This window comes from Microcaecilia unicolor, chromosome 9, assembly GCF_901765095.1.
Source record: "Microcaecilia unicolor chromosome 9, aMicUni1.1, whole genome shotgun sequence".
Lineage (NCBI taxonomy): Eukaryota > Metazoa > Chordata > Amphibia > Gymnophiona > Siphonopidae > Microcaecilia > Microcaecilia unicolor.
Window position 1 is genome coordinate 100,376,271 of NC_044039.1, and position 25,112 is coordinate 100,401,382.

The following is a 25,112-nucleotide window of genomic DNA, read 5'->3' on the forward strand; positions in this document are numbered from 1 at the left end:
TGCATGTAGCTCTCGCGCCGCTGGTGGTATTTTTTCCTCCTTTATTACCCCCCTCCAAAAAACCCCGGTTACTATTTATGTGTTCATCTAATGTGTCTCCTCTTTTCCCCTTATATCATTTCAGCATCTACGTCGGGACTGCCCTGGGCTATAAACCATTCGCATTCAGGTAAGTATTGGTGCTGTTTGTGAAATCCAGTCCAATCCTACACATGCATGCGCACAAATGTTACATATAATTATTGTCCTACACGGAGGACGACAACTGTTCCTTCTACGCTCCCTTCCTTCTACAACATGACTCACTCCGCTCATACAGCTCATACCGGTAGTACACCTCTTGAAAGTACGTATAAATTTTCGGTGCTTCTTCTGTTTCTGCTATTTTATTTTTTATTCACTGTGCCACGTATTGTTGTGCTTCCTTTTTGCAGCCGCCGTGGGGCAAACCATTGTCTCGAGGGACCCCTTCCATGAGTAAGTGTCACGCGTTACGATGTGTTTGCCGTTTGCCGGCCCATATAGAATATATACCTCGGTGCGGGGCCACGTTTACTTGACTGTTCAATTATTGTTTCTTAACACAGGCTGTGCCACAGTACGCCACTGACAGGACAACGGGACATCAGGACAACCCCCTTTACCACCCCTGTGTGGCACACACCCTCTCATTTGTAAGTATGGCATACAAATATACTGGAATCTAATGTTCGCCGACTTAATGTTTCACTTCTTTGTTATACAATTTCTACTGTCCAAACTGCAAGTGTTTGGTATCATAATGTGTAACTGTAACGTTTCTGTTTTAAATTGCGAGTTTTGTTTTGGATTTCCCTTGCAGCCACAGAACAGCAGGAGACCCCTTTGTTCCTCCCACGTTTGGCGGGCATACTGTGCATGGTGAGTTTCATGTTGGCATCTATTATTTTGTTCCATTTCTATCCATACCATGACACGGCTACCACTGCTCTGTCCTTCAGGTGTACAGATATGTACTACGAAACAATGTTGAAGAATGCATTGCTCACGTGTAAACTTCTGTGTCCGTTGTGCATTTCCTGGGTGATACTGATGTTCCCATCCCCCTTCAGAACCTCCCCATTAGAGCACACTGAAAAAGTTAGAATTCTCAACATTACTTTTATTTTCGCATAGATGCAGAGAGACAGCAGCAGCATCCTGTGTTCCAGCGCTAAGAACACACCTAGAGGACACACAGTCTACCTGCTTGCCGGTGCATGGGTTCTACCTCGTTTGTAATATGTAGAAATAAGCATTCTCTGTGCTTGGCTTCCAGGCCTTGTATGTGTGGGTAACATCTTATGGAGACGATTTCAATTTTTTTTGGAACGTATGCTGTAATAAAAAATCAACACCTATTCATTTGAAGGTATTAATTGGTATTGTTGGAATTGGTTTCTTGAATTATGTAAGCATTTTATGTGTTTGGCTTTCTGGCAACGTATGTGTACCTAACATCATATGGACACGTTCTTTCTTTGTTGATGTATGTTATAATAAAGAATCAAAGCTTATTCATTCGAAGGTATTATTTTCCTCCATGTTTAACTGCTTATGTAAAAATTAAAATGGTCGCATGCGGACAGTCCGTGGACCTTGAATAAATGGCCAAGCACAACAAAAAAGGGAACATTTGTTAACCGCATATCAGTACAGACCATGAAGGGAGGGTTTAATGTAGGTTGTGAGAAAGACAGAATAGCTTTCTTCTTGCTCCTCAACATAAGATGTGTATAATTATAGTACAGCAAGAGGCCCTCACTGGATGCCCACCGGAAGGGTGGAAGGCCAGATTTTAGGACTCAGGCTGTACATATACCAGCGCCTTCTGATGCCTCCCCAACAGCAATACCCACGGGAAGGGGTCTCACAGGAATTTAGGGAGGCGGTCCACAAGATCATAGAAGAACAGACCCTCTGTACACCTCCGTGTGGAAGGATCCCACGGGGGTACACAGAGGGGTAGATTAAAAACAGATGTGTGACCTGTCCACCAACATTTAAAACATTTAAATGATTAGCACCCAATTCGATGACGCACAAGGATGCGGTTCTCTGCACATATGCAAACTGTTTGTTAAACCATATAACTGTAACGTGGCTACAGTGCCTCGCGGGGTTGCGAAAACCATTCCCTGATCACCTGCCTGCGCACAGCATTGCCCCTGCTTACGTCAGATCCGGTGGCCAAGGGGGTTATGTCAAGTTCAGGAGGGACTACAATGTCGATGTCAATGTCAAGGTTATGCCTCAGCGCTATGTTATGGAGCATACAGCATACAAGCACTATATCAGCAACCTTCTCTGGGGAATATTGAAGGGATCCACCGGAAATGTGTAGACAGCGAAACCTGCTCTTCAGTACTCCAAAAGTACGCTCGATCGTACATCTTGTCGAGATGTGTGACTCGTTGTACCGCTTCTCAGCATCAGAACGGGGGATCGGTATAGGTGTCAGTAGCCATGTTTTGGATCCATAACCTGCATCCCCTGCATGGAGACAACAATAAATTGTAATCATGGTAAAAGTTTTTTCTTCGGCATATTTGTTGATGTGCCCTAAGATGTCCTACTGAAAGAGATTTTAGTTTTGCAAAGTGCACTCAGCAGAATCACGGCTATAGCGCAAGTAGTACAGACACTGCCATGCTACCTTGAAAATGCAACCACCCTGAACCCCTGTGTATTATGAATAACGGGCACTTACCAAGAAGCCATCCTTGGGCAATCCGCCCCTCGGCAAACTTCCTCCCCAGCGCACTGTTCGACAAAATGTAGGAGTCATGACAGCTGCCAGGATAACGTGTGACAACATCCAGGATCTTAAGGCTAGCATCGCACACCGCCTGCACATTCAACGAGTATCCCATCTTGCGGTTGCGGTATTGCATCTCTTGGTCGGCCGGGGGGGTGAAGGCAACATGTGTGCAGTCAATAGCTCCCAGGACGTTAGGCATACCAGCGATCTTGAAAAATCCGGTCTTGATCTTCCTATGCTCCTCTACCCCCATTGGGAAAGCAATGTGCTTACGGACGCACTTTTTAAGTGCGTGCAGAACCTGAAACATATATGTGAAAGGTGTGTATTTGGCAATGCAGTAATGGAAAACAAACATTTTTTAGGAGGTAGGAGGTAGGAGGTGGGAAAGGGAACACATTGGTGGTGTGCAGTGGCTGGGGGACTGGGAATTCCCAAAAAAAGAGCTGTACCTGTGTAAGATGTCGCGAAACAGTGGACTGGTCAACGCCACTGTTCCCCCCTAATACATGCTGGAATGTCCCTGTTGCAAGAAACTGCAGAACAGTCAGCAGCTTGACTATGCCAGGTACTGCGTGAGATCTTGCAGTGGTAGGATCAATATCCTCTCTAATTTCCTGATATAGCTCATAAATGGCTGTTCTTGATAGGCGGTAGTCATCAATGATTTTCCTGTCCGATATCTGATCTAGCACCAGCCGTGCTCGAAACACACGTGGCCTTGGGAGCCGGCGAGGGAACGGTGGGGGAAGCTGTTCAACATCGGGTCCCCTTTGATCCTGTCCCTGCCTGTCAGTGACGTGATCATAAACCATGTCAGGGCAAAAGTCCAACTGTGCCAGGAAAAAACCACCATCCATTTCGTTATTGCAGCGGCACAACAAACAACCCAAAAGAGGATCCGCCGTTCGTTTCCGTCGCGCACTGTGTGTACGTCACACATATGCGCCGCTGTGTACGTCAAACATATGCGCCGCAAAGCAACCCTGTCTCGCGTGTAACAGAGCGCACATTTGTGACGTCGCACTTGTACGCGGCCAACCGCAAACAACAAATCCCCAGCTACATAATTCTTACCAAGGAAGCGGAGCACACTGCCGTTTCATTCACCGTATGTCTGTCAAGAACCCCCAACACAATTATGATACCATGACACAGAGGACATAGTTTTAAACACATATCTTTTATATAACATATATAATATAATAACAAATATAATATAAATTGTGAACAGCAGATAATATAAATTGTGAACAGATATAAACTAAACAGTGGTACATTTACAATGGGTAGAACAAGGGAAAAGACGCGGACAGACCTCAAGGGCGCTGCACAAGGGAGGACAGGTAAAGGACAACCCGGGAGAGGTCTTCCAATGCCTGCCCTCCCATGTGCAGGGTCTGTGCCATTTCTTCAAGCTCGTGGGGGGGAAGGTTGATCAGGGCGAGCGGGATATGGGGAGATGTGGCCTGATCTTGCACAGTGGGGAGAGTGGTGGAGGTGCTTCGGTCGCGGGTGGGAGTGGGGAAGGTACATGTCCCACGGGTTACAGTGGGAGGAGGGGGCATGGGAGAGACACTGCGGTTCATAGTTTGGGGTGGTGGGGGGGTGGTCGGTAGTGAGGGGACATCACTGTTGTCCTCCCCTGTGAGGTCCACAATGGCACCTGTTACAAAAGACAATGGAAGAACTGTCAGAAAACATCACCACGAACTGCTGTAAAACAGAAACACACAGTGATATGCAATAATAGCCAACATTATTATTATGAACCTTAATAGAGCGCTTACAGGTGCACGCGGCGGCAGAGACATCAGCAAAAAATTTGACAAGTATAACGAGGCTAGAGATGAGTCATGCCGCACACTTTGGTAACTCACCCTCTTCGTGCATCAGGAACATCTCAAGGACAGGGGTGACTTCCTCTGCGGAGGTGGATGGGACGGCATGGCTTAGGGAAAGAGGGAGGGAGGTCAGATGGGGAGCGTGAAAGGAGGTACTAGGAGGGCTGGTGGAACTATGCGGCGGAGGGGGGGAAGCGGGGGAAACAGGGGGGCTGGTGGGACTATGCGGCGGAGGGGGGGAAGCGGGGGAAACAGGGGGGCTGGTGGGACTATGCGGCGGAGGGGGGGAAGCGGGGGAAACAGGAGGGCTGGTGGGACTTTGCGCCTGGGGTGGGGTGACAGGGGGACTGGAATGTAGACGGGGAGGAGGAGAGGAAAGGTGGGAAGGGCCATACCTGGGAGCAGGGAGGCACAAGACAATGGACTGGCGGGATCTCTTAGGGGGGGGGGGCTGGAGACCTGAGGAGGGGCCGGGACGGCAACGGGCATAAGGCAGGAGGTGGGGACCAGGGGTAGGAGCGGAAGGGCGGGGAGGTGCGACAGCAGCCAGGGACCCTCCAACGATGTCATCCTCCTCCTGCTGCTCCTCCTCCTCCTCCTGCTCCTCGTCCTCATCAGAAGATGACAATTCTGCACGGACAAACATTGTCTATCACATAAAAGCACAAGGCCACTATCAAACCTGTAATGTGGCAGACTCATGTCAAATGAACCAATACCTGGGCTGTTGTCAAGGTTTGCCTTCACCTCCTTTAGCCATTCGGGGTGGTCCTTGCGCAACGCCCGCGCACGTTTTTTTAGCTCCTCAACCTGTAAACCCAAAAAAAGGAAAATCAGATGTACATGAAAAACTGGAAATAGGCATGCACTGTCGATGTCAGTAACTGGACCACTTTTGTTTTTTCATGCACATGCAAAAATCTGTTATATGTAATGAGTGGTGTTCATAGGGGGGGCAGACAACAGGGACGGATCTCCGATGCGCCCTGCCCCCAACGGTGTGCCCCCCCGGCCCCCCACGAACGGACACCCTCTGTGAATAGGATGACCGCCCCCACCCCCTTGGTACGACACTGTGCGTAGAGCCCTATATACTGCCAACTTACAGATCTGGGAAAGGAGGAACGCTTATTAAAGAGGCGTTGCAGAGTCTCCCAGCCCTTGTCCATCCGCCCGATATTCCTCCTTCTCCCTGCGTGGGGGAAAAGACGCTTTTCATTTACGATGAAAAGTTGAGCGAGCCAGAGGACATCCATATCTGAAAAGTTAGGCTTTCTTCCTCTGGCTGCCATAACTGCTGCACGTAAATTTACTGCGTATGTTATGCACATGCTATATGAACGTGGTTATGACACGTTTTCTATAAGCTTTATTAAAAGCAAAACAATACAGGTGCAACGTGTTTTTGTCCAATCACAGCGCGTCTCGCGTATCGTCTACGCTGCAATTGGTTCTTTTTTGTGTTTCACATTACAGTTCTTTAGCCGGAGAGCCCTAACGACAGGTACAGACCTGTCGTTACATTTCTCGGCGTTGTCTTTCGTTAAACCAATCGGAAAAGGTTAGTGCATGTCATTTGAAAAGGGTTTCTACACTGATTGCTCATCTGCATTCCATTTTCGTTAGCTGCTACGGTCGTCGAAAAATGGGCTTTAGTACATGAAACGGTTGGCGATTTCTTTGCAAAATGGTCGGTAAAGGGTTGTTAAACTTTTGTGCATCTGCCCCTTAGACCAACAAAAGATTTTTTTCAGAGAGGTGTATTTTACCCCTGACTTAAAAGTCACCCTACAAAAATATTATTCAAATTATGGTATCAACTCAGGAACAGCTACAAAGTCTCCTTTCACTGCCAGACATTTTGTGAAATAAACAAAACCCTGAAGAAAGACACTCAGGACCTATATAGCAAACATCAAACCACACAGCCGCAATTTGCAGGATTCAAACTGCAACACTACCTATGAAAAGAATGCACTAGAGTGACTTAAACTGTTACAAGAATATTGCATAATTTAGACAGCCTGTGTCTGAAGTCCACCAAAGTTACTAAACCTGAAACAAATTTGAAATACAGTGTAAATTTGCAAAAGAGAGAACTTGATAGAAAAATATAAATCGGCTCTAAGTATCTAAGAACAGATTGAATATATAGTAATATTGTTGTTTTAAGTGGTAAGTGTTGAGAGTAGAAAGCTGAGCCTGTGCCTTGTGCCTCTGTTGCTGTGCTGAGAAAGGAAACTGAAAAAATATCCCAGTACAGGTGCTGAGAGAACCTTACTGCCTGCAGAACCCCAGTGACTGAGAAGGCCAGCATCTTTATAAGAGTGGAGGTGCTGATACTCTTCAAGAGAAATTTCTGCTAAAGCAGTGCAGCTACAAGTAAATATCCGATAAAGCTGTCTTCACTAATCAGTGTCAGACCTGCCAAGTCTCCTGCATTGAGCAGGACACTCTCACTTTTGTGTGTCATCTCCCGTACTTCTGCTGGTGAGCCAGGATCTCCCGCTGAGCAGCTTCCCTTTCCAGCAGCAGCAGAAGGTGTCTTATGTTTGAACAATTTAAGTAACGTCAAACAAATCCACAAAGAACATACAATTTTACAGACTTCACCCCCTCCCTCTAAACTTTACACAGCAAGTCTCCAAGGGCCTGACTCTGATGAACCCTGTTCAGACCTGGTTTTACAGCCTGCCTCACTGACATACACTACTCAATAATTACTGTGGATTCTTTTGGATTCGTATTAGGTAAATGAGACTTTTATTAGAGGTTCACTTTAAATGGAGAGTGTATAAGTCATTATTGTCTAAGATACACAATGATTAAGAAATATACACACTGATTAAGGTATATAACTGAAGAGAAACGATAATAAAGAAATATCGCATCACTGGTCATACATCAAAGCAAAGCCAGGAGTCTCTTGACCAGGAAAAGCAATAATAAACAATCATAATATACATACATCACTGGTCACACATCACCCAAGCTTTTTACATTAGCTGAAACAAGCCCCTTTTTCAGCAAAGCAGGAGTCTCGTAACCAGGCATTCAGGTTCCTATGCGTCTGTTCATAAGTGAGCTTCCGATTTCACTGTTAAAAGCTTCCCTTTTTATTAAGCTAGAACTCATTTTCAGAGCCAAGAAAAATTACAAGAATGTGCAAGAGAATGTAGTCACATGCTCTTGGTTTAGGTAAACAAACCATTGGTCAGGTGGCTTATCTCTTGAACCTTAAACATGCTCCACCTCCCTCCTGCACATACCAAATTAATTAGAGTCGTGTCTTATCTTTTTCCACATTCCAAATCATTTTCACACAAACAGAATTACTTTTAATCAAAAATACAGACCCAGAGTGCACTGTCGGTCACTCAGAGTTAAAAAACAATCTTTAAAATCCTTTACAGCTCCAAACATTTATAAAGTGCAGGAGACAACTTAATAAAATGTCATCTCCTACTGCTGCAAGACCAGTCTTGAGATAAGAGCTATGGAACTGGTCTTGCAGGGGCAGGAGAATATATTTTACTAAGGCATCTCCTGCTGCCGCTGGTGCCACTGGTGCCACGGGTCATTTCAGCAAAGTGTGTCAGGGGTGGATCTGTGGGCAGGGCTATGTGGAGCTATGGGCAGGGCTATGAGTGGGCTATGTGCCCTAATCTTCCACTGAAAAGGCTGGCCCCATTGGCAGCTCTGCAGTGTATAAAAGGCAAATTTACTACAGCACTCTAAACATAAAATTAATTAATAAGTTCTGCAGTCAGAACAGTGTTAATGAAGGGAGACACTGCAGGCAGATAATAGAATATCAACAAAACCAGTCACTTCTATCAAACAGAAGAAGGGTATTAAGACGATCTAGTTATCCATTTATTTGCATTAGTGAGTTACATAAAAGTAGAAGGGTATCCTGTGGCCTTGAGGAACACCAGAGTAAGGGATACACACATCTAGCCAAGAGAGTTAATAGCTCTTGTTGATTTTTTATGATATACTGTAGTACTGAAGAGTTCCTAAGAAAACCAGACTGAAGATGACATAATCTGCAAGAAGAAGGTCCACATTACCTGGCACCCTCTGTCCTGTTCCGGTGATTGGTGAGCCCTTAGGTTCCCTGAGGCCCGGTGAGACCTCAGAGGACCGCCGCGCACCCCGAATCTTCACCCGCGGCGACCGCCGTTCACCGAGGGTTGAGCCCCCAGCTGCAGGCGGCCAGCAGGACTGCTGGAACCGCGGGGTGACGGCCGGCCTGGCTGGTAGTCAGCAACACAGTCTCTGAAGGGCAGCTAGCAAGGACGGCTAGCACTAAAGAGGAACACAATCCCTGAAGGTGGCTAGCAAGGACGGCTAGCTGCAAGAGGAACACAGTCTCTGAAGGTGGCTAGCAAGGATGGCTAGCTGGGAGAGGAACACAGTCTCTGAAGGTGGCTAGCAAGGGCGGCTAGCTGGAAGAGGAACACAGTCTCTGAAGGTGGCTAGCAAGGACGGCTAGCTGGAAGAGGAACACAGTCTCTGAAGGTGGCTAGCAAGGACGGCTAGCTTGAAGAGGAACACAGTCTCTGAAGGTGGCTAGCAAGGACGGCTAGCTTGAAGAGGAACACAGTCTCTGAAGGTGGCTAGCAAGGACGGCTAGCTGCAAGAGGAACACAGTCTCTGTAGGTGGCTAGCAAGGACGGCTAGCTTGAAGAGGAACACAGTCTCTGAAGGTGGCTAGCAAGGACGGCTAGCTGGAAGAGGAACACAGTCTCTGAAGGTGGCTAGCAAGGACGGCTAGCTGGAAGAGGAACACAGTCTCTGAAGGTGGCTAGCAAGGACGGCTAGCTTGAAGAGGAACACAGTCTCTGAAGGTGGCTAGCAAGGACGGCTAGCTTGAAGAGGAACACAGTCTCTGAAGGTGGCTAGCAAGGACGGCTAGCTGCAAGAGGAACACAGTCTCTGGAGGTGGCTAGCAAGGACGGCTAGCTTGAAGAGGAACACAGTCTCTGAAGGTGGCTAGCAAGGACGGCTAGCTGGAAGAGGAACACAGTCTCTGAAGGTGGCTAGCAAGGATGGCTAGCTAGAAAAGGAACACAGTCTCTGAAGGTGGCTAGCAAGGACGGCTAGCTTGAAGAGGAACACAGTCTCTGAAGGTGGCTAGCAAGGACGGCTAGCTTGAAGAGGAACACAGTCTCTGAAGGTGGCTAGCAAGGACGGCTAGCTTGAAGAGGAACACAGTCTCTGAAGGTCAACACTTCCTGATCCACTGCGTCGGCTTCTGACATTCGAAACGGAAGCACTGGGCTCTTCCCGTTCCGTTGCTTAAATCTCCCGCCAGTCCATCCCCTCTCAACAGCTGGAGCCAATCCCCCCGGCCTAGGCAGGCAAGGGACGCCTGGATTGGCCAGCCTGCCTGGCAGGCGGAGTCTCCCCATCAATGCGCCAATCCGGCGCGAGTAGGCGGAGCTGGCTCGCCGGTCCGCCCCAGAGCAAGGAGACGACGACACCGGCGCCGCCATCTTGGCCGGCGTATCCCCCTCTCCGAGGCCGGCGCTCGCTCCAGCAGATCGCCGGCCTCGGACCGACCCGCGGCAGCGCCGGCCCCGTCGGCGGCTTGTCTTCGCCGCGCCGGCTCCCGCAGGCTCCGTTGACCCTCGCTCCCCGCTGCGGGAGCCCAGGTAAGGGCCCGGGACGGGACACCCTCTGCAAGCAAGTATCAACTGCTGGCAATGAGATGACTGAGGGCCCAATGCTCAAAAGTCACCATTAAATAGTGCGTGCATCTGTATTCATGGTAGAACTTACTGAGTTCAAAACGGACCAGTGCTCAAAGGAAATCACATAGAAATGGGATGCATGGAAATTCTGCAAGTGGCTTGGTAGAGAAAGCATCTAGCACATGCGCAGAACAGTCTCTCGGTAAGCCTGTGATTGGAAACAGGATACTGGGCTAGATGAACCATTGGTCTGAAACAGTTTGGCTCTTCTTATGTACTATTAAGAATGTTCCACAACAACTTTTTTTTAAATTCAGTTTCTGAATATATATATCAAGACAAAAACTTGAAATAAGCAAAGAAATAGTATGCAGGTTAAATCCCTGAAGCTACTCTCCTGGCAGTTGTGCGTGTTAACTTTAAGAGACATGTTGAGAAAATTAAATCCTTGGATGGCACTGTGACATTTTGTACCCAAAACATCCTGAACACTTTTCCTCTTTTTTCAAGGAGTTATACACTTCTTATTCTTCCTCCACGATAGACACTATTAAATCTTGGCTAGATAAATTTAAAATGCTTAAACTGAAATCTAATATTGACAGACCTTTTACACAGATGGAAGTACACTCAGCAATTGCAAAACTGAAAAGGAACAAGGCAACGGGCCCTGATAAACTTCCAGCAGAATTGTATCAATCTCTAGCACCTCATTTTGTTCCTTATTTAATGGAAGCTTTCAACAAGATAACAGAGGCACATCGCTTACCCGAGACCTTCTACTCTGTGACTATAACAGTTATCCCTAAAGATCAGAAAGACTCCACACTCTGTTCTAATTATAGACCCATTTCCTTATTGAATACCGACTACAAAATATTTATCAAAATCCTAAGCCAAAGACCGGAGTATGCCATCTCTGAGTGAATTCACCCTGATCAAACAGGATTTATCCAAAATTGATATGGCTCAGATAATATTAGGTGCCTCATTAATATAATTTGTCACACCACTAGGAACATTGAAGACCTGGTAGGCCTCTCTTTAGATACTGAAAAGGCATTTGATAATGTAGAATGGCCTTATGTATTCTGTGTCCTCCAGACCTTTGGTTTTCATCTACACTTTTTGTCCTGGATACAAGCGATATACCAAAAACCCTCCGCATCTGTTACCGTTAATGGCGCTCTTTCCCAGACTTTTTGTTTATACAAAGGGACTCATCAAGGATGCCCTCTTTCGCTGCTCCTATTTGCTTTAGCGCTGGAATCTCTAGCTATCCTCTTAGGATTGACTCAGACGATTCAGGATATTAATCTTAATGGTGAGACTCACAAAATTTCTTTACATGCTGATGACATGCTACTTTACTTGAGTGACCTATTTTCAAACTTTTTCTCAAATTGTTTTTCTATTATCTCTGAATTTGGATCTATGTCTGGTTTTGCTATCAACTTCAATAAATCTGTCAATATACCTTGTAACCCGCACTCCAGATTGCATCATACCTTTCCTTTACCTTATGGCTTGAAATGGACCTCCAATTTTTGATACCTAGGCATCACTGTTTCAAATCACCTAGATCATTGATATGATCTTAATTATCTGTCACTTTTGTATTCCTTACAACTAAAAGATCTTTCTACCTAAGACTCTGACTACTTCTTTTCGTAGTTGGGAAATATTAATATTTTTAGAATCTTTATATTTCCCAAAATTCTTTTTTTTATTTATGAGCTTGCCGATTTTTATCCCCATAAATTTCTTTATGAAATTAAGATCAAGCGTCATACATCATGGCCGTTCTTAGTTGGTGGAGCGATTTGTCTGGTTAATTCTGATAATGAACGAGACTCCTCCATGCTAATGACCCAGCCAAGCAGCTTCCGGGAAACCAAAATCTTTGGGTTCCAGGGGGAGTATGGTTACAAAGCTGAAACTTATAAGAAAAGGCCCCTTGTCAAATCTCATTTACTTTTTACACCCAAGCAACTAAGCGGTCGGGGCCTACCGAATCTGCAATGGTATTATTGGTCTGCCTGTTTAAAAGCATTCCATTGCTGGATGAATTCTTTTGCTGAGTCACATTGGGTGGGATTGGAGGAGGCCCTAACCTCCCCTTATACCCTTTTAGCTTATATTTTTGCCAACACACATAATTGTTCTCCATTGTTATGCCATCACCACTTTATTCCTCCTTTTCTTCTTAGCTGGAGAAATGTTTGTGCTCTGAAATCTATTTCACCTGTCTTTATTCTACTTATGCCTCTCTTGGCTAACTCTCACAAAAGGGCTCTGGGATTGCCTACTGATTTAGCTAATTGCTCTCTGAAATCTATTTCACCTGTCTTTACTCCACTCCCACCTCACTTGGCTATCTCTCACACTGCCTACTGATTTAGCTAATTTTCCTTTGGCTAAGCTATTTCTACATGGCAATTTACGGACTATATCTGATATTATCCTTTTATTCCAAGTGAAACTCTTGCTCTTTCAGTACTTCCAAATTCACCATTTCATTTCCACTACTGTTCCTATTGAATGCATTACTTGTTCGTTATCATTCTTTGAAGAGGTTCTCTTTCAATGTCTTTCCCTTAAAAACTTTCATGTATTTTTAAAGTACATTTCTGACTCTTCGACCCTGCCACGTTTGGTCCTATTCTTTCCACTCCTCTATCTCAATGACACTTACTAATACTCATAAGTGGTCTGTGCAGTCCTCTCCCTTATGCTGGAAGGGATGCCCCACCCAGGGAGATATGGCACATATGTGGTGGCTATGTCCACATGTTCAACCTTTTTGGAAAATGACACATTACCAATTTGCATCAGATTGACATTCCACTAGATCCAGCATTCATCCTGCTTGGAATGCCTCCAGAGCATTTAGCTTTTCATAAGCATTTAGAGCTGATCAGACAGTTGCTGCTTATAGCCAAAGTTTGCAATGCACAGAAAAGGAAAGATCTGGTATTAACCTCCAAACGTTTTTGGTTAGATAAAGTTTGGAGAATTGCTGGATTGGAAAGGTTAGTCTTGCTGCACAAACGCAAGCCCTGGAGATACTCTCTTTTTTTGGGCTCCTAAAATTCCTTAATTTAGCCCTTTGACATACTCACTTTGTCTGGTTTGTATACAAATTTTTCCTTTTGCTACACATTATATATTTTATTACATATACCTGTAGTATATTGTGGATTATGCTTCCCTTCTTGACCCCCTAGCTCTCGTATCTCTTCTATTTGATCTTCTGTCTCTGTCTTTGTTACTATTGGTTCCTATACACACAAAATTGGTTGTTGATTATTGGGCTCATTTTCAAAAGAGAAGGATGCCTATCTTTCGACATAAAACGGAAGATGGGCGTCCTTCTTCCAGAGACGTCCAAATCGATATAATCGAAACCCAATTTTGGACATCTCCAACTGCAGTCCGTCGCAAGGACGGCCAAAGTTCAAAGGGCATAGCGAAGGCAGGACTTGGGTATGCCTAACACTTGGACATCTTTGACCTATAATCGAAAAAAAACAAGGACATCCCTGATGAACACTTGGACATTTTCACCCGGACGTGCTTTTATTACGAATAAGGTACAAAATGGTGCCCGAAATGACCAGATGACTACTGGAGGGAATTGGAGATGACCTCCCCTTACTCCCCCAGTGGTCACTAACCCCCTCCCACCCTCAAAAAACATCTTAAAAAATATGTTGTGCCAGCCTCAGATGTCATACTCAGGTCCATGACAGCGCATGAAGGTCTCTGGAGCAGTTTTAGTGGGTACTGTAGTGCACTTCAGATAGGTGGACCCAGGCCCATACCCCCCCTACCTGTTACATTTGTGGAGGAAACAGCGAGCTCTCCAAAACCCACCACAAACCCACGTACCCATATGTGCCCCCCTTCACCTGTAAGGGCTATGGTAGTGGTGTACAGTTGGGGGTAGTGGGTTTTTGGGGCTCAGCACACAAGGTAAGAGAGCTATGTTCCTGGGAGCAATTTATGAATCCACTGCAGTGCCCCCTAGGGTGCCCAGTTGGTGTCCTGGCATATCAGGAGACCAGTGCACTACAAATTCTGGCTCCTCCCACGACCAAATGGCTTGCATTAGGAGGTTTTTGACATGGACGTCTTTAGTTTCAAAAATCGCCAAAAGTCAAAGACGTCCATGTCTAGGGACGTCCAAATCTAGGAATGTCGAAGTTTAATCCTTGGATTTGGATGTCTCTGACGGTATTTTCAAAATGAAAGATAGACATCCATCTTGTTTCGAAATACAGGTTTCCCCGCCCCGCCCCCCCCCCCCCCCCCCCCCCCCCCCCCCCGGATTTGGACGTTTTACAAAGACGTCCAAATCGCAACTTGGACGTTTCTTTTGAAAATGCCCCTCCACCTCTTTCAGCCTTTTTGAAAATGGCTGTATAATTTATAATGTTCTTTGTTTGTTAAATTTTTGACTTGCTGCATTGTTACTGTTCTGGTTATTATGATAATAAATAGAAATTATTTGAAAAAAAAAAAGAAATAGTACACAGATTGACAAATTAACACATTTGACATAAAGAAAACTATATCATTCCATCCCTCGAAGTCCACAATAAAGGGGGGGAACAAGAGAACAAACCATATAGAAGAAATAAACAATAAAAGTATTATAAGCAATCAAACCTTAATGTACAGAAATATATCTTTTTAGAGAAGAGAGGTTCGAGAGAGAAACACCTGGGTCTTCAGGTATGCACTGCCTCTTGATCCTGATCTATTGTTTTATTACTCAAGAATATCACTAATTGCGACATTTCAAAGAAAATAAATTTCTCATTCTTATACTTGACCACACATTTGAAAGGAAATTTCAAAAGAAAAAGAGCCCCCCAGGGCCAAACCCTGGGTCTCATAAGCATGAATAGCTTGTGACGTCTCTGAGTAGCTTTGGCCATATCTCGAAACATGAGAACTTTCGAAGTACAAAACAATGTGTCCCTGTGTCAAAAATACAGTTTGAAAAGCCAAACCCTATCATAATCAAGCACCATACTAGCAATCAGTGTGGCTTGAATCATGGCTTCATCCTTTGATGATTCAAATTTAAGCTGATTCGGATATAGGTGAAAGGTGATCTACTTCTCCATCTAAAGTTCTTTTCCTAAACGGAGGAAGGTAGAAAACCCTAGAGACAAGAAGCACAAAGAGGGGCATAATTGAAAGGGGCACCCAAGTTTTCCTGAGGACATCCTCGCAGAACGTGTTGGCGAAGGGGCGGGGAAACCTGTATTATCGAAACAAGATGGGTGTCCATCTTTCGTTTCGATAATACAGTCGGGGACGCCCAAATCTTGAAATTTAGGTCGTCCCTAGAGATGGTCATCCTTTGACTTAGCCGTTTCTGATTTTCAGCGATAATGGAAACACCCATCTCAGAAATGACCAAATGCAAGCCATTTGGTTGTGGGAGGGGCCAGCATTCATAGTGCACTGGTCCCCCTGACATGCCAGAACACCAACCGGGCACCCTAGGGGGCACTGCAGTGGACTTCAGAAAAAGCTCCCAGGTGCATAGCTCCCTTACCTTGTTTGCTGAGCCCCACAAAACCCACTACCCACAACTATACACCACTACCACTATATACCCCCTTATAGGTGAAGGGGGGCACCTACATATGGCTACAGTGGGTTTGTGGTGGGTTTTGGAGGGCTCATATTTACCACCAGAAGTGTAACAGGTGGGTGGGGGGGATGGGCGTGGGTCCGAATGCCCGAAGTGCACAGCACCCACTAAAACTGTTCCAGGGACCTGCATACTGCTGCGGTGGACCTGAGTATGACATTTGAGGCTGGCACAAAATATTTTTAAACTATTTTTTTGAGGGTGGGAGGGGATTAGCGACCACTGGGGGAGTAAGGGGAGGTCATCCCCGATTCCCTCCGGTGGTCATCTGATCAGTTCGGGCACCTTTTCGTGTCTTTGTCGTAACAAAAAAGGACCAAGTAAAGTCATCCAAGTGCTCGTCAGGGACGCCCTTTTTTCGATTATGGGTCGAGGACGCCCATGTGTTAGGCACGCCCAAGTCCCGCCTTCGCTATGCCTCCAACACGCCCCCGGGAACTTTGGTCGTTCTCGCGAAGGAATGCAGTTGGGGACGCCAAAATCAGCTTTATGCCGATTTGGGCGACCCTGGGAGAAGGATGCCCATCTTCCGATTTGTGCCAAAAGATGGGCATCCTTCTCTTTCAAAAATAAGTCAAAAGATATTTTTTAAATACTTCCTGTGCAGATACACCAGGGATCCTAGGAAAATGAATCAACCGAAGATTCCTCCTACGCTCTTGGTTCTCTAAATTTTCACATTTAAGGTCATAAGTACATAAGTATTGCCATATTGGGAAAGACCAAAGGTCCATCAAGCCCAGCATCCTGTTTCCAACAGTGGCCAATCCAGGTCACAAATACCTGGCAAGATCCCAAAAAAGTAGAAAACATTTTATACTGCTTATCCCAGAAATAGTGGATTTTCCCCAAGTCCATTTAATAATGGTCTATGGACTTTTCCTTTAGGAAGCCATCCAAACCTTTTTAAAACTCCGCTAAGCTAACCGCCTTTACCACATTCTCTGGCAACGAATTCCAGAGTTTAATTATTTATTATTTTATTTATTTGTTACATTTGTACCCCACATTTTCCCACCTCTTTGTAGGTTCAATGTGGCTTACATAGTGCCAGAGAGCAGTTGCAGACTCCGGTGTATACAAATACAAGGTGAAGTTGTGATAGGGTAAGGTTCATGTGGTAGGACCACATAGAGAAATCGTTCGATGGGAGAGTTCGGTGATGGCCATTACGAACTTTTGCGTTGTGTCGCAGAGATCAGGCATTTACTTTGGAACTGTAGAGTATGCCTTTTTAAACAGGTGGGTCTTGAGTGTCTTTCTGAAGTGTAGATGGTCGTATATAGTTTTCAAGTCTTTTGGTAGTGCGTTCCATAGTTGTGTGCTGAAGTAGGAAAAACTGGATGCGTACGTTGATTTGTATTTGAGTCCTTTGCAGCTTGGGTAGTGTAGATTTAGGTACGTTCGTGTTGATAGGGATGAGTTTCTGGCTGGTAGGTCGATTAGGTCTGTCATGTAATCCGGTGCTTCACCGTATATGATTTTATGAACCATAGTACAGATTTTGAAGGCAATGCGTTCTTTGATTGGGAGCCAGTGTAGTTTTTCGCGATGGGGTTTTGCGCTTTCAAATCGTGTTTTTCCGAAGATGAGTCTTGCAGCCGTGTTTTGTGCGGTCTGAAGTTTCTTTAGGATTTGTTCTTTGCATCCTGCGTAGATTCCATTGCAGTAGTCAGCATGGCTCAGTACCATCGATTGAATCAGGTTGCGGAATGTTTCCCTCGGGCAGTATTGTTTCACGCGTTTGAGTCTCCACACTGAGTAGAACATTTTCCTTGTTGTGGATTTTACTTGGCTTTCTAGTGTAATGTTGCGGTCCAGTGTAATGCCGAGGATTTTCAGGCTGTCTGAGACAGGGAGGCTGTGGTCTGGGGTGTTGATAGTTGCGGGATTGTCTTTGGTGTATTGGGATGACAGGATAAGACAGTGTTTTTTCTTTATTGAGTTTTAGTTGAAATGCATTTCCCAAGAATCCATGGTATTCAAGCCAGTCTTGATTTCATTAGCGATTTCTGTCAGTGTGGATCTGTAAGGGATGTATATAGTGACATTGTCTGCATAGATAAAAGGGTTAAGACCTTGGCTGGAGGTTGAAGAAGATCGGGCGTGGCGGTGAGCCTTGTGGTACTCCGCAATCTGTTTTCCATGGTGTTGATATGTTTGATTTTGACTTTACCTGATAGGTTCTTGTGGTTAGGAAACCCTTGATCCAGTTAAGTATGTTGCCAGCAATCCCGAATTTGTCAAATAATCACTACTAATATGTTATGGTTTACCATGTCGAATGCACTAGACATGTCAAATTGGAGGAGGAGGATGTTGTTTCCTATTGCTATTTCCTGCTTGAATTTGGCTAGTAGGGTGAGTAGTACTGTTTCTGTGCTGTGTAACGGGCGAAAGCCAGACTGTGATTCATGTAATATTGAGAATTTGTTTACGTAGTCTGTTAGTTGTTTGGCAACCATACTTTCCATCAGAATGACTGACAGCGGGATGGATGCTACTGGTCGGTAGTTGGTGATTTCATTTGCTTTTTTCATGGTGTCCTTCAGTATCGGGGTGAGTAGAATATTACTCTTTTCCTTTGGGAAGAGACCTTGCTGAAGCAAGTAGTTTAGGTGGGATGTGAGATCTACTATGAAGCGGTCAGGGGCTGATTTCAGTAAGTAGTTGGGACATGTATCTAGTATGCAGTGAGTGTTGGCGAACCTGCTGAGTGCCCGTGCTACAGTAACGATGGTAAGGGGGGCTGAAGTTTAGCCAAGTGCGGTCCGCCAGGTGTTCTCCATTTATTGGGTCCAGCTCGTCTAGGAAGTTTTCGATGTCTGTGTTGCCTTGGGGTAACGTGTTGCGTAGGTTTACAATTTTTTCTTTGAAATACTTAGCAAGTTTGACTGCAAATGGGGTGTCTATTTTCGATGCAGTGACCCGGTTGGTATCTAGGAGTTTATTCACTAGTTGATATAGTTTGTGTCTTTGTAATCTGTTCCTATTTTGGTTTTATAGTATGATCTTTTGATCTGTCTTGTTGCATATTTGTGTTTTCTTTGTGATTGTTTCCATGTGTTGAATGTGTGTTCATCTTTTGTTTTTTTCCATGCTCGTTCATGTTGCCTGTGTTTTTAGCTTTTGTGTTTTTAGCTTTTTCAGTTCATCGTTGAACACGTTGAGTGAAGAAACATTTTCTCCGATTAGTTTTAAATTTACTACATTGTAGCTTCTTTGCATGCCCCCTAGTCCTAGTATTTTTGGAAAGCGTCAACAGACGCTTCACATCTACCCGTTCAACTCCACTCATTATTTTATAGACCTCTATCATATCTCCCCTCAGCCGCCTTTTCTCCAAGCTGAAGAGCCCTAGCCACTTTAGCCTTTCCTCATAGGGAAGTCGTCCCATCCCCATTATCATTTTTGTCGCCCTTCTCTGCATCTTTTCTAATTCCACAACATCTTTTTTGAGATGCGGCGACCAGAATTGAGCACAATACTTGAGGTGCGGTCGCACCATGGAGCGATACAAAGGCATTATAATGTCCTCAGTTTTGTTTTCTATTCCTTTCCTAATAATACCTAACATTCTATTTGCTTTCTTAGCCGCAGCAGCACACTGAGCAAAAGGTTTCAACGTATCATCAACGACGACACCTAGATCTCTTTCTTGGTCCGTGACTCCTAACGTGGAACCTTGTATGACGTAGCTATAATTCAGGTTCCTCTTTCTGTCAGACTTGTATGTTCTTGTACCAAGTAGAGCGCTGCTGAGCCCGGTACTCGGACCAGGTTCTGCATGGTGGCTGGACAACCCCGGGTTTCACCTGTGCTGACCGCCGTTCCGCAGAGGTTGAGCCCCTAGTTGCGGGCAGCCTGCAGGACTAATGGGACGGAGCTTGAAGCAGAGTGATGAATGTATCGGCCAGGCAAGGAGCAGGTCAAGACATTAATCCAGGTACAAGCGACAGTCAGTAGGCAGGCGGTAAGCAAGAGAGTAATCCAGGTACAGGCGAAAGTGAGTAGGCAGGCAAGAGAGTAATCCAGGTACAGGCAAAAGTCAGTAGGCAGGCGGCAGGCAAGAGAGTAATCCAGGTACAGGCGAAAGTCAGTAGGCAGGCGGCAGGCATGAGAGTAATCCAGGTACAGGTGAAAGTCAGTAGGTAGGCGTCAGGCAAGAGAGTAATCCAGGTACAGGCAAGTCAGTAGGCAGGCAGCAGGCATGACAGTAATCCAGGTACAGGTGAAAGTCAGTAGGTAGGCATCAGGCAAGAGAGTAATCCAGGTACAGGCAAGTCAGTAGGCAGGCGGCAGGCATGAGAGTAATCCAGGTACAGGCGAATGTCAGTAGGCAGGCGGCAGGCAGAAGGGTAATGCAGGTACAGGCAAAGTCAGCAACGAGGGACCAGTAGATAAGAAGCAGACTTCAGAGTTAGAAAAACCTACCAAAGTAGAAGCCGAAGCATGGAGTCCATGGAGAGTTCAGCTGATAAAGTGCTGGTGTCTGACATCAGCAGGGAGAAGGGGCACAGCCATAGGACAAGAGCAGGGAAAGGAGGAGCCAGAAGACCAATAGGAGAGAAGCAAGGGAAGCCAGGCAGAGGAAGAGCAGACCCAGGTGGGTGAAAGCGAAACAATCAAGGAGCCTGGAAGCCAGGCAGAGAGAGAGAGCAGAAACAGGTGCATGGAAGCAAAGCAATTAAGGAGCCTGCAACCACCGCTATCAGAACAAACACAGAGAGGACTACACACACATGTCTCAGGCAGTGCCAGTCAAGTGTGTGTGTCGACGGGACCCCGCACAGCCCAAGGAAGCTGCCTGCGTTGAGGTAGGGGACATGACACTTTCCCACATGCATCACTTCGCACTTGCTCACATTAAACGTCATCTGCCATTTGGACGCCCAGTCTCCCAGTCTCGTAAGGTCCTCTTGTAATTTTTCACAATCCTCCCGCAATTTAATGACTTTGAATAACTTTGTGTCATCAGCAAACTTAATTACCTCACTAGTTACTCCCATCTCTAGGTCATTTATAAATATGTTAAAAAGCAGCGGTCCAAGCACAGACCCCTGGGGAACCCCACTAACTACACTTCTCCATTGAGAATACTGACCATTTAACCCTACTCTCTGTTTTCTATCTTTTAACCAGTTTTTAATCCACAATAGAACTCCTATCCCATGACTCCTATCCCATGACTCTCCAATTTCCTGTGGAGTCTTTCATGAGGTACTTTGTCAAACGCCTTCTGGAAATCCAGATATACAATATCAACCGGCTCACCTTTATCCACATGTTTGTTCACCCCTTCAAAGAAATGTAGTAGATTGGTGAGGCAACATTTCCCTTCACTAAATCCATGTTGACGTCTCATTAATCCATGCTTTTGAATATGCTCTGTAATTTTGTTCTTAATAATAGTCCCTACCATTTTGCCCGGCACCGACGTCAGACTCACCAGTCTATAATTTCCCGGACCTGCTCTGGAGATTTTTCTGACCCTTAACCAAACTAGAAATCAGATTATCCATAGAAGATTCCAAAGAATTCTGTAGCACAATCAATCATGAGTTGTTGTACTTTCTGTTGCAGAACTAGCACTTTTTCCTCCAAAGAATTAATTTTACCAGCATGATTGGAAATCTGGGATGTTATTGTCTGACCCAGAGACACTATCATTTTCCAAATTTCCTCCAAGGTAAAGGATGTTGGTCTATCAGGCTCAAAGACAATAAACTTGGAAACTCTGGGCCGGACCTCTGCTCCCACGGAGCCAGGGAGCTCCCATTGAACCCACCGTGTCCCGCTGAATGAACGCCGTTACAGCTGACAACTCCAGCCCTTGGGAAACCCCAACAAAGCTCCCATAGATCAACTGTGCAGTCTCCTCCAAACACTCCACCCGCTGCAAAGCCAGGTTCGATGGTGGCACTCTCTCTTCGGGGCTTAGTGATACGCTACTGCCCAAGGACAAGGAAGGCTGAGCACAGCCCTGCCACAGTCCAAGTGGGCTTGTCCCGATAGATGATGAGTGCTCAATAAACTCATAAATTTTTCACTGAGTACTAGTTACCTTCCCTGCGCTTATGGGGTTAACTTTCCTCAGCCTCTTCTTAGGCATTTTGTCAGAAGAAACAGGAAGCATTATGCACACATCTGATCTCTAGGGTGACTCCACAACTTTTAACAGTACTGTTACGTACGGGACACAGACACCCATAATACATGCATATGGTATATTTCACACACACATGCAGAAAGTATTAAATATGCAAGCAGACTGCTCCACTGAGAAATTGCCCTCATATAATGACTGCTCTAGACCTTCTTGAAAATTTTGTATATTAAAGGTAAGTTCTCCTTTCTGTGGAGTGTACAAAAACGTCTGTGTATCGCATGGAAGCATCTGTGGATCGCACGGAATGCTCATTTTAATATTAATGAGCTCATAATATATTATCAGGATTATCAGTAGCTGCTATGATGAATTGTAAACATGACCCAGAACTCCTTTGTGCATTAGTATTATGCTACCATTCTATCTCTGGTATTTGAATTCCAGTACTGCTAAATGTGTATATTTTTTATACTGTTTCAAGGTAGACCTCAGGCCCTCCACTCCCCCCCCCCCCCACAAAGACATAAAGTCCTGGTGGTCCTACATAATGTCCCACCAACCCATAACTACCCTATCTTGAAAATCTACTCCCTTCTACTGCCCTAGCCTCAAAAACTATTCCTCAAACTCCCCCCCCCCCACACAAAAAAAATTTGACCATGCCACTGCGCCAGTTTAATAATTATTTTTCCTTCAAGTGTCCCACCCTCAATACCTCCTGCAATTACCCCACCCCAAAAGCTACCCTCTGTAACTGTTCCACTACCACAAATTGCCCCATCCCCTATAGCTAACCCCCCACCAGAATTCTCCACCAATCCTAAAAATTACCCCAACTGTCCCATCCACCTATCAACTGCTCTACCTCCAAAAATTCCTCTATCCCCAAGAACTCTTCTCCTGCAACTGCCCTATCATCTCTATTTTCCCCACCCTCCAAAGCTAACTCCTCCACACAACTGTTCCACCACTCCCCAAAATGATACCCCTCCAACTGCCGCAACCCCCAAAACTATACTCACCCCCTTACACCACAAAACTGCCTCCCATCCTCCAACTAGCACTGTGCAACACACACTCTCTCTCTCTCTCTCACACACACACACACACACACACACACAAACACACACTGGGATTGCACATACTTTTCTATTTGAGATGTTTGTCTTTGTAGCTTGGTGAAAACTACTGACTACAAAGGATAGAGAACTTATAATTCAAGGTATGGTTACAGATGACTCATTCAATTAACATTTCTTCTTATGTGTGCTACTGTTCTCCCCCTCAATGTGTGTGCAGTGCATTATTCATATTGTAGCTTAAGTATTCAACTGCTGTAGTTGTAACCTGCTGCTCTTACTTGTAGCCAGGTTAAGCTCTCTGGTCTTCTCCAAGAGCTGACCTTGGGGTTCGGGAAACTGGGTATGCACTACTCATTTCAGGTTCCCTACGAATCCAGCCCAGAAACCACATGGTAGTCAGAAAAATTAACTGAACTTTATTTAACAAATCAGAACTGAAGAACGGTTAACAAGATAATCCTCAGCATACAGTTATGATGGTATCTCAGGCTCGATCTTACAAAGCCACAAGAGCAGATAACCTTTCCCTTTTGGGTTATGCAAATATGCAAAACCTCTTTTCGCCTAACCATGCAGCCAGATAACACCCTGCAGTCAATCTCTCTGATGTAACTTCATTACCATCTGAGATTTGGATCCAGCATTAACTGTCCAAGTCCTTCAGGGATTTACAATGAAAGAAATCACCAGCCGCGGGCAGACAGTGTCCTACCCTTAAACCCAGTTTGCGGCGAGACTCCCCAATCTCAGCCTGCAGGTCGGCTCCTCTATTGGCTAAGGTGATTAACAGCAATGACCCTGATCCCACTCCAATGTCAGGGTTGGCTCAGCAGATATCCCCTCTCTCTTTCCAATGGGTCACTTTGCGGGGGTCTAGGAGATCTCAAACACAGGCTACTAAGGACAAATTCTACAATATTGTCCTCCCTTATATAACAATTATCAGTTCCACCCCACACTGATGTTCCACGAATCAAGGCACTCTCAATCATGAGTTATAGCACAATCAATCATGAGTTGTTGTACTTTCTGTTGCAGAACTAGCACTTTTTCCTCCAAAGAATTAATTTTACCAGCTTGATTGGAAATCTGGGATGTTATTGTCTGACCCAGAGACACTATCATTTTCCAAATTTCCTCCAAGGTAAAGGATGTTGGTCTAACCGGCTCAAAGACAATAAACTTGGAAACTCTGGGCCGGACCTCTGCTCCCACGGAGCCAGGAAGCTCCCACTGAACCCACCGTGTCCCGCTGAATGACTTTCTCCATGCTGGGCTCCTCCCACCCAGGGCTCCAATATAGCAAAGGATTACAAGTGTCTTTGCAATTCATTGTTTAAAACATAGTCCAGCATGTTACTGCATTTACTTCCTGCTGTAAAGTGTGCAATGCATTGTACTCCAATTTAGAGTTTAATATTAAGAGAGATGTGGAGAGGGTTCATTCCAAAGTGAAGGTTTTAGACTTCAAAAAAACTAACTTTGTTCAGATGGAGGATTACCTCAAGAAGTTGTTGTCTGGTTGGAAGAAGTAGGAAAACAGTGGGTAAAACTGAAAGGAGCTATTGTAAGGGCGACTAACCTTTGTAAGGAAAGTAAATAAAAGTAAGAGGAAAAGAGGCCGGTCTGGTTCTCAAAAGTAGTAGTTGAAAAGATAAGGATAAGAGGCTAGCTTTCATGGGGGATGACAATGACATTTTTTTTTTAGATATGTTAGAGATAGTAGGAAGTACAAAAGTGGCATTGTGAGACTCAAAGGTGAAGTGGAGAAATATGTAGAAGCTAATAAAGATAAGTTGGAATTGCTTAACAAATATTTCTGTTCTGTGTTCACAGCTGAAAAGCCAGGAACAGGACCGCTTGCCCCCCCACTCCCAGCATTCCCTCCCACCCCCCAAAATATCTGAATAACCTGAACCTGGATATCC